The sequence below is a fragment of the Belonocnema kinseyi genome, chromosome 6, assembly GCF_010883055.1.
Source record: "Belonocnema kinseyi isolate 2016_QV_RU_SX_M_011 chromosome 6, B_treatae_v1, whole genome shotgun sequence".
Taxonomy (NCBI): domain Eukaryota; kingdom Metazoa; phylum Arthropoda; class Insecta; order Hymenoptera; family Cynipidae; genus Belonocnema; species Belonocnema kinseyi.
In genome coordinates this window covers 78,435,169-78,446,565 of record NC_046662.1, presented here as the reverse complement: position 1 = coordinate 78,446,565, position 11,397 = coordinate 78,435,169, and the positions used below count along the sequence as shown (strand labels likewise).

The following is an 11,397-nucleotide window of genomic DNA, read 5'->3' as shown; positions in this document are numbered from 1 at the left end:
GCTATATATTTAGTATAAAATTAAAAGTACGGTTTTACTAGTATTTTACGGTTGTCCGGTTAAACGTTTTCTCAACTTACAAAAAGAGTTCAAAAAAACATTTTTTCAATCGTATGGATAACAGGGGAAATAGGGTAATAAATTATTTTAAATAAAATGAATTAGGGTACTTTATTAAATTCAATTTCAAACGCTTTAAATTCCTAATGTTTTCAGTCAAGAAATTGCACTTTCAGCAAAATAGATGAATTTTGAACCAAATAGTTCAATTTTGAACTAAGTAGATGAATTTTCCATCAAGAAGACTAATTTTCTAAAACAAGAACAAACAAATTTTTAACAAAATACATGATTTTTCAACTATAGAATATTATTTTTCAACAAAAAACACAGTAGTAAAATTCGCAGTTGAAAAAATAATTTATAGCCAAAATGACAAATTTTCAACTAAAAAGGATGAACTTCCTACCAAAACTAGAATGCTAAAATTTTGAGACAAAGAGATGAATCTTTACCTAAAAAATTATTTCGTAACCAAGTAGATCAACTTTAAATCAAGTAGTTGAATCTTTAACTAAAAACGATAAACTTTTAACCAAAAATAGAATATTTAAATTTTCAAACAAAAAAGAAAGAATTTTCAACGAAATATTTAAATTTACGACTTAAGGGATGAATCTTCAACTAAAATGACGAATTCAAAATATATAAGTATTTTCATTTGAGAGGTATGAAGGGATACTTCAAACAAAACATATTTTTATTTTAAATTAAAAAGAGTAAAACTCAACCAAATAAATCTTTTTTCAAACAAAAGAAAAAGGTAGCATTTTCAACTGAAAAAGAGTAAATTTTAACAAAACAGTTGAATTTTTTCCTACAAAAAAAAGGAACTTCTACTGACGCGATGAATCTTCAACCAAACAAATACATTTTTAACAAAGTGCTTTAAATTTCAACCAAGTCATTGCATTTTTAACTGAAAAATATAAATCTCGAACCAAAAATGAAATAGTTCAATTTCCAACTAAAAAATGAATTTTCAATGAAAAATGTAAAAGTTCATATTTCTACCAAAAATATTTCAATTGTAAATTGAAAACAGTTTATTATGTTCGAAAATAAGAATTAACAACAACATAGTTGAACCGTCAACCATAACAGATTAATTAATTTGCAAACAGTTGAATTTTTAACAACAACAAAAAAAAAGAAAATTTCTACCAAAAGAGTTAAATTTTCAACCAAGAAACATTTTTCAGGCAAGAAGAGAAGAAACTTTCAATAAATTGTTGAATTTGATCAAAATCATTTGAGTTTTCAACAAAAAAGTTAATATTAGACCAAATATATATAAAAATTGAAGTTTATTTTTAATACTTTCAAAATATTAGGCTACACAACTTCAAAGTTTACTTAAAAATAAAGTTTATTTTTTACTGCACTTTTCGATTTCGGACTAAACACTGAAATTTGCACTATACAAAGTGCCTTTATTAGAATGATCGATATTTTAGGCTCTGAACTAAAGTCAAACGTAGAAATTATTTCAAGAGCTTAAACGTTTAACCGGTCCAGTGCGAATCGCTAATTCTTACTTCAATCTACTCAGATTAAGATATAATCAAAGAATATTTATATATAAGTAAAGATATAATAAAGTTCTTTATTATCAAATGAAGCGTGACGAACGAATTTGAGTTAGAGCACCATTTTTGCTATTTCACATCTATTGAGGATATTTTACTGATGCCACTCTGTTATTCACTCAAGGCAGATGGGATATTTAACAAACGTTTGTGATATTGACATTTTCACTTCATTGGCCGGCCTTTCCAATTCACTGCACAGGTTCATTAAATGATAGCAGCTTTGTGAGAGTTTGAAGGGATTGTAATGTTTGTCAAGTATAAAAGGTATTAAACTTTCAAAAATTGAGGGGCTCGCTGGGCTTCTTCTGTGAACTTGAGAAGGTAATTTTCCTAATAATTTATAAATGCTCATAACAATGAATTAAAGGGCCCATATATTAATTTCATTCTTCTTAACAATATGTCCACATTACAAGGCGCTATCTCAGGAGGCCGAATACAAGGCTCTATATCGGTGGCAAACTCTGGAAGCTTACAAATTGCCATAAAAATTGTATAGAGCTTCAGCTTGCTCTCCGAAATAGAACCTTAAAAATTGCTCGTCTTGCGATAGAATATTGTTATTTGGACACACCGGCAATAAACTGCATAAAAAATATACGTTTTGCAAACCCCTACGTCGAAAGTAAGGATTCATGCCTCTAAATGATGCCCAAAGTACTTTAATCCAGCAGACTGAAGCAGAATAATGTGGGCGCATGCGTATTCTGATACGCTACATATGCACATGCGCACTTTAAAGATAAGTTGCTTTGCACACTGGCAATCTGAAAAACATGATTAAAAATTCGTTAAAAAAGTTATTTACAAGTTTATATGAAAACCACCGTAGAGGATCAGAAAGGGCATGGCAGGACAAGTATGGATATGCTGCCCCAGCACGGATTTGATCCAGATTTTTAGTAGAAGTTAGCAATAATGTAGGATTGAGTTTCTCAAAATATTATATCTAAAAAAATGTATAGGAGTTATAGGGCTTTTATGGAAAATGAAAAATATTTTTTTCTCGAGTACACTGCTATTACCATGTGTTACTAACAAAATTTTCAACTTATCTAGTACATCATGTTTAATAGCCAAAATGATCGAAAGGGTAGTTTATGGTTTGAAAAATTAATGATTTTTTGCACTGGGACAAACAATGTCATTTTTGGGGATTCGAAAAGTTTAGCTGATTTGAATTCTGTATTTTTGGCCTAAATATTTGAAAAATTAACGTTCTATTAGTTTTTGATGAATGAGATGTATTTTTTAACGGGATTAACTAATCATGTGGTTACAACGATTCCTTCCTATTATTTTTCGCAAATTTACATTAATTAGTCATTACTTAAACAATTTTTATAAACAAATGTATAGTTTCACTATTTTTCAATTATAGGCTGCATTTTTTCTTAGCATCGACTAGAAATATCAAATTGAAGACTCTTTTTTATGAAACTTTAAAAATTAAAAATAATTCTTAAATATGTTAAGAATTTTCCTAACTAAATGCACAATTTGAATATTTTTGAATGAATAAGCTCAATTTATAATGATTCGTTGAAAATTGCATACAGTTATTAATTATTTAAATAACTGATGTAAAAAGATGTTGAACCTATTGACAATTCTTTTCCAAATTTAAAATTTTATAAGAAGGATTTATTCTTTACATGTTTAAAAATTGTTTTCCAGTTTCAAAGTATCATAACAGAGAGTCTTCAATAAGAAATTTTTAGTTAATTCCGTGAAAAAATTGAGCCTATTGATTGAAAAATATTAAAACTGTACATTTGTTATTAACAAATGTTCAAATAGTTAAAAATGTTGTCGATTTGTAAATTATCATAGCAAGGAATCATCAGAAAGACATTTTTATTTGATTCGATGAAAAGTAAAAAAGAGCTTTAGTTGAATCCGTAAAAAATGGAGCCTTTTTAATAAAAAATAGCCAAAAATCGAGACAGAGCATTTTTAAATAAAAATTGTTTTAATAATTGACGCTTGTTTTTGCATTGTAAAGTATGAGGTGACAGATATGTTGATCTTTTGACCAGTGTATCGATGTTGCGTTTTTAAAGCAGATGACGTAGTAAAAAATTTGGTCTATGGCCAAGAACACAATTTAAAACTGTAAAGTATAATTTTCAAGAGTCATTGAAGACATTTTTAATAATTTCGCAAAAAATTTAGTACATTCGTTTAAAAAAGTCTGACTATGAATTGGGATATTTAAATCACATATATTTTCTATTAGTTGCAATCGAAAATCAATTCGATCTTTCTGGTTCCAGACTCGTAACCAATTTTTGGGCATCAAAATCAGTCATGCCAATTTTGGGAAAAAATATGTTCCCATTCTCGTTAAGACTCCCATAACTTCAGTCAATTTTTTTTTAGATACAATCTTTCGCAGAATTCAACCTCACATAATTGCTAACTTATGTAAAAATTCTGGATCAAATATATCCTTGTATGGAAAGCTCATGCTGCACACCTTCCACTTGTCGGTAATTGCCCATTTCGCACACTTGTATCACAAATAGATAATTTATGTATCCTAATAAGTGATTATTTTTTGTAATAATAGCATTAATTATATAAATTGTAAGAATTTTAGGAAAGATATAATTTGATACAAATTCGTTCGTCAGTTGAAAATTGCGAATAACTTACTCTTACCCAAGTTACGACAGATAGCAGGCAGCAAAACTGGCGTTTACAACATCTGTGGTAGCAGCTGGTAGCTAGAATTTCTCTACTGGTGAAGTACAGTAATGCAAGAGCAAGATAAGCATTTACAGTGTTCTACTGCTACCAGATGCATAAACTCCAATAGACGAAAAAAGGCACTTCAGAATAAGTTGAGAAAATCAATAGAACTATTACGACTCTTGACTCGAAAACTGACCCCTATTAGAAACAATGGATTATGTTTAATTAAATATATTAAATACATTTAATACATTTAATGTATTACAGAAATTAATAAATTTACAGTTAAAACCTCAAGATTTTCTAAGAAAATATATCATTTGCTATCGTAAAAATATTTTCAAATATTTTAAAAATTTAAAATTAGGGGCCGGATTCTGTAATCGCCTATTCATTCTTCTCGTTGGATAGAGTTGGCCCTTGAAGTATTTTCGAATAAGTTACAACATTTTATTTTAAAGTACACACCATTATAGGAAATTAAATTTCGCATTTTTTCTGCAGACAAAAGAGCTTTTAGCTTTTGCCGTTTTCAAAGTGAACCCATAATCCGTTTTTTATCAAATACATTTTTTTTTACTTTAAATCACCATAATTTAGCTAATTCCTGGAATTCTGTTATGAAATTTTCATGAAATATTAATTTTTTTTACTCGGCGACTAGTAGGCTTAAAAGAATATAAACCAGGGATTTAAACGAAATTAAGGGGCATTTTTGGATATTTGTCAATTATGTCTATAAATTTAAAAGAATTTGGCTAAAAACTAAGCTTAGTCTAAAAGAATATAAAAATAAAATGAGCCTACGAAGGAAGAATGTAAAAATTATGTGTTGATCGTATTTTATATAAAAAAGAACGAAAAGGAACGTAACAAAACTTACGTTACGTTCCTTTTTGTTTCTTTCCACAAAAAACTTTGACGAAACACAAATTTGACAATGTGCCTCCGTAGCTGCATTATTTTTTAGTGACATTTGATACTTAGCTTTATTTTCAGGTAAATTATATGGAATTTTAAGAAATAATTTGAAAATATCTGAAAATGCCCCTTAATTTCGTTCGAATCCCTGATATAAACTTTTTCAGAAAGGTATAAGTATGTTTTCTACGAAAAGAATAATTGAAAATATTTTTTTTCACATTTTAAAGGTTTTATTTGAGCCACTTAGCCCATTTCTTTTCACGTATTTATCAACTGAATTTTTTTTTTACAAAAATCGCTTAAAATTTTAAATTTTAGCGAATTTGGATGTATTTTTTGAAAATCACCGAAAGGCTTCTAGGTATAATGAACAATTTCCAATAAATTTTTCCAGCCAAAGTAACATCTTTTATCTAATAACAAATACATTTTTATTTATTTTTGTTTCAAGTTTAACTTTTATTTAATTTATCTGTCCAGATTTTACAATTCAAGAAAACAGATTTTAAATCAGCATAATAAATATACAGGAATAATTTATACTGTCTTGAGTGGTAAAAATATTGTTTATGATGCTAATTAATGAACAAGAGTAATTTTTCCGTGATTTTCAATGATTAAATGCTGAAATTCATAGTTTTGCATAAGATATGTGAAAAGCTAATGTATGTTTAGGCTTAATTGATTTTTAAATTATTTGAACAATTTTTGTAAATAATTACATAATATGACAATGTCCGAATGTGTAGGCTAAATTTTTTTTGCTGAATAAACTAAAAATTACATTTCAATGACTCATTATTGTCATATTTTCTAATTTGACAAAAGGTTGAAATAAAACCTCCATAATTTTTTAATTATGGGTAATTTCCAATAATTTTTACCTTAACAGATATTTTATATTTTGCAGTAAAACTTAAAGATATGAATGTATGATTTACACAATGTCATGGTAAAACTATATAACATTTTTTTAAACAAAAATGTTTATATGTTATTTTCTCTACTAGCCCTCGAACATCGTAAAGAATTATTCCTATAAATTCAAACAAAACTGCAAGAACTACTTGAATTACGGTGATTTAAAGTGAAAAAATTTTTTTCTGAAAAAAGAGTTTTTCGGGTTTACTTCGCAAACTGAAAAGCTAGAATTTTTTTTCTTCAGAGGGAAAAAAAGGGAAATAAAATTTACTAATTATATGATTATCTAAGTAAAAAATTCAAATTCAGAATCTTGTATGTGAAGTTTCCAGGGGTCAAAGCCGTTCAGTCAAAACAATGTGTAGGTAGTTATCATATCCGGTTCCTCAATTGTAATATAGACCAAGCTAAATAGTTTTCTCGAAAAAAAAGGAAATGTTTTATTGGATATACATGAAAATTTGGTTAAACCAAATAAATGTTAGTAAATTCAACAAAATATTTAATTGTGCCAATCATTTTCTTTTGTTGAATCAACTAAATAACGGTAATAAAAATTTTCGCACCGATGGGGTATCTTTGCACTTGACGAGAAAATGACTTGGAATTTTTTCAAAAGACTTATTTTATTAAAAAATAAATAATGATGCGTACAAGAAAAGTTGAACAAAATTGCAAAATGGTGGCTGATATAATTTCGAAAAAATTTTAAACAAAATATTGTAAAAATTTGTTTGTAAAGTAATTGTATCGGGAGGATTAAACTAGTGATGTGTTATATACAAATTATGTAAAAAAGAAAAAAATGGCTGCATAGGAGCGATATTTAAATAATCGCCAAGAAAAAATGTTCAAAATGTGTAATTTTTAAAGAATTGAAGGTGCCAAAATTTTATATATTTTTTTATTTGTGTATATTTCGTTACAAGCCCTTATTCGTCGTTAATATACTTCATTCTATCGCGAAATATACCAATTTTACGAAAAAGTGTGTAAAAACAATATTTTTGTTAAATTCCTTAGCAGCTTTTTTTCGTTTGTAATATTGATGTATCACTAGTTTATTTTTAGTGATAGAATTGCTTCAGAAACTAAGTCTTATAAAAATTCGTTAGAAATTAAAAAAATGTGATTTTTCAAAATTCCATAAGCTGCCAGTTTATAATTCTCATTTTTAAAAAAGTTGTGATCGCCGCCATTATAAATTTTCACATAATTTGGAATTTCAAGCCTGGCCTTCTTTTAGTCTGTCAAAAATTACCAATCACTGGGCGGGCATTCGACTTCATTAAAATTTCAGAAAGTTATCTCTATTAGAAGCTTCTAGTCATTTTTATCCATATAAAATACATGGGGAAATTCAAGGATATAAAGTGTTTAAAGGGTTTGAATTGTTTTTTGGTATTTTTAACTTCCTTAAATTCTTTCGAATTATTTTCATTGTTTTAAATGATATCTTTTATTTTTCAAATTTTGTTGACCTATATATATTGTATCAAAGATTGTTATTATTTATTAAATCTTCTCATGAAACCTCACCTAACTAGGGGCTGAGAGCACAACATTTTAAAGGTTTAAAAATAAGGACAACCTTATTGTATATTCCTTATTTAAGCTCAAAATTACTCAAAACAACAAAAAGGCCCTTTGGTACTTGTAACGGAATTTATTTTAAAGAACCGAGGCGCATCTGCTAAAAAACGAATAATTTAATAGTAATAAATAGTAATTATTTAATAATAGTTTCTGTGGTTTGATGTTTTCTTGCTGTTGCTTCTTACCAATTAAAAAAAAATGGTTACAGTTTAGTAACGGATGGCTTTTTTGTTTTGGGAAAAAAATCTAGAAGTCTATTCTTTATATGTAGTTTTAAAAAACGTTGTTAAAATCAATATTTTTTTTAAGCTTTACACTTGTTTAATAAAAAATGTTTTTGTTTCACAAGACATGACTGATGATGTTATTTTAATACCTAAGCTTTTTTCTCCAGAGACCTGATTCTTGGCACGAAAACTACATTAAAATAATTTCTTTTACCTGATTCATATCTGTGTGAAAAATGATGGTCTAGTTTGATTTAGAAGAGGGTAAAAATGAATATTTGGTAACATAAAAATAAAAGCGATTAATTACGTTTTCCTGCTTATTCCATGATTCAACAATGCTATATAAGTAATAGCACAAAGATACTTTCTTTTCTTTTTAAGTTAAAAGATATAAAAGTCATGCAACTTTTTCTGTATCAGGTCCTGCGTTGTTTAGAACGCGCCGTTCTTTGATAAGGGTTTCCTCGCAGTTGGTTGTTTTTTTGCGATTTTATTTAACTCAGTAATAACTCGAAAGGGATTTTTTAAATAATAAAATGAGAAAGTGTGCACTATTTTTTCAGAGTCAAAGTAGGCATTTTTTCGGAATGCAGCGTTCCTTTTAAAACGGCTTTCTCGCCAATGACATATTTAATTAAATAATTATGACTTTGAAATTTCTTTTCTAAAATTTCTTTCTAAACTTTCTGTCCTAAAATACATTATAATTATCAAATGGATTTGTTTTTACAGTACTGCTTATCACAATGTAGGTAATCTTATAGGACGATTTGTTAAGGTGAAAAAGTACAAAGAGAAATCTCAAGGCTTTTACAAAATTATTCATGTGAAATTGAATTTTAAGTATTTTTTATCTTATTTGTGAAAATGATTTTAAGCTTTAAGAAAATGGTTAAAACTTCTTCTGGCTGCAAGACAGTATAAAATATCAAAATATTAATATTTACAATTGGAATTGTTAAATTTTTTAATCTTTACAAATTTTTTATTACTGATTATTTACTAACACTTAACGTTTAATTTTCAGATTACTCATAATCTCACAATTCGAGATAAAAAGGGTTAATCTTGAAAACGACAAAATATTACAGTGTTAATATCTTACTGTTTCGTAGTAAAAAATGACAAATTCCTGAAATTTAAATATATTTGTAAAAATCTAATTTCAAAATACATTTAATTTTAAAATTCATTTAAAATAGGTGTACATTATTGTCTTAAAAGAAGACGATAAGCCTATTTTTTGCTTATAGCAAGACCTGTTTATCTTCAAAAAGGAGAAAACTCTTTTTTCCCTTGTAGCAGTTAATTCTTCATTTTCAATTTATTTGTTTTTTAATGGCTTAAAAGAAGTTTACGCACTTCAATCAGCTCATTTTATTTTGAGTACAAAATGTTTGAATAGTTCTTTTAAAATTTTACTGAATTTTTGACTAAAAATGGAAAATATGGTTAAACCAAGATTATTTATTTGAAATTAAGAAACGCTTGAGGTTGAAATAATATCCTTCGTAAGTAGCAAAAGTGAGCCTACAAAATTTGAGAGCAGGACTGCCCTACGCCATTCTAAAGTAGATCGTCTGGGCGTGGTTGTGACGTAATTCAAAAGAATATGATTTTGACATATATTGTTCCTAAATGTTTACAGCGTTGGATGTTAGTATTTATAACTGCCAATATTTATTTCGATTTTTAAAAATTATAAAAATTAGATTTTCATAATTAAAATGAAAAGAATTTATAGCTAATAAACCAGCAATGTTTATTTTTGCTTCCTAAAAGTTTTTTATTTCAATTTGGACTCTAACCGGATGTTTTCTGTATTTAATCGACTATTGAGATGGAAATTGGAGGTGAAAAATCTTTATATTTATATTTACTCTAAATATTTAAAAGTAAAAGCTTGCTTCTCTATTAGACTTAATTATGATTGTTAGCGGATAACCGGAATTAAATTAATTGAATTAGAATTCAAAGTGCAGCCTTCAAAGTGGCCCTATTAGGTACCTATTGGGTTGTATTTTATCCGAAGATGCAAAAATACAAAATTGCTTCTCTAATAGGATCTATTAGGATTGTTAGTGGATAACTGGAAATAAATTAATTGGATTAAAATTCAAAATGTTCCTTCAAAGTGACTCTATTTGGTATCTATTAGGTTATATTTGATTGAAAATTGCACAAGTATAAAATAATTTCTCCAATAGATCTATTTGTACTGTTAGTAGATACTTCAAATTAAATTAATTGGATTAAAATTCAAAGTTTCTTGATAGAAAATAATATATCTTCAATAAGAAATTTTTTTTCACAATGCGCACGATTGTGCAAAATAAAATAAAAATTTGAATAAGTTGTTACTTGTAGCCAATGTACCTTATCAAATTATACATATTTTCGATTATTATTTAGGAGATGTTATTTTAAATGGAAGGCCAAGTTACAAAGTATTACAAAATAATTACTTTATTTGAAAACTGTGCATTTTATGGAGGATTTTATATAGCAGGAAATGGTTGTTTGTCACTAAGGTTATTAAAGTTCTTTAACTGAACTAGCTGTTCTTTATTTTTTATCAGTTTCAAATGGTTTTGGAATGGCTTCAATCTTTAAAGAAAAAAAGTGTTGAGCCCTTCGTAAAATAAGTAAAATTCCATTATTTAACATATTTTAAATTGTTGTTTTACACAATTTTTTCTACATTTAAATCTGACACGAGTAAAAAACTGTAAGAAAAGATTGGGATAAATTAAAGACTATAAGTTTCATGGAATTTTTTGTGTAGTAGACAATTATTCTTATGTCATTAGAGTTATTTAAGCATTTTTGTACTTGACTTTCTTGATTATTTATTACATATGGATCGTTAATAAAGCTTTTGAATATTTGAAGACAACAAGTATTAAGCCCTTTCTGAATTAAAAACTGAGTAAGAAAGTATTACAAAATAATTGGATAAAGTGAAAAACGAGCGCGGTAGTATACACGAGTTTAGGTATAATAGGTGAAAGGTTAAAATCTTCACTGAGTACGAATTTTTAAAGCGTTTAAGCTTCCTATTATATGCATAAGCGACAGTATCCTTAACAATAAGTTAAGTAATAACATTTTTTTAAAGAAATCGTACCGAATACAAAACACGGCAAAACTGCATAAAAGGTCGATTACCTTCGATTTTGTTTAAACTAGCATATTACTTATATTTTCACGCTGAAAACGAATCTGGCCGAAAAAAGTATCGCTCTCCTACAGTTTTCGAGACAACGTGTTTTTTGCTATCGAAAATGTCGATTTTCTTCTATGTTTTACAATTTGTACAGCCCTTGGCCCCTTTCCAATGGTTTTTAGTAGAAGGTGTAGGGTTAGAGGGGAGGGGG

General features: G+C 27.5%; 1 protein-coding gene across 1 annotated transcript in view; it reads right to left on the bottom strand.

Moving 5' to 3' along the window:
* Positions 1-11,397, bottom strand: part of LOC117174366 (regulating synaptic membrane exocytosis protein 1) — a 522,514-nt gene that overhangs the window by 22,913 nt on the left and 488,204 nt on the right. The gene's annotated exons all lie outside the window — the stretch shown is intronic.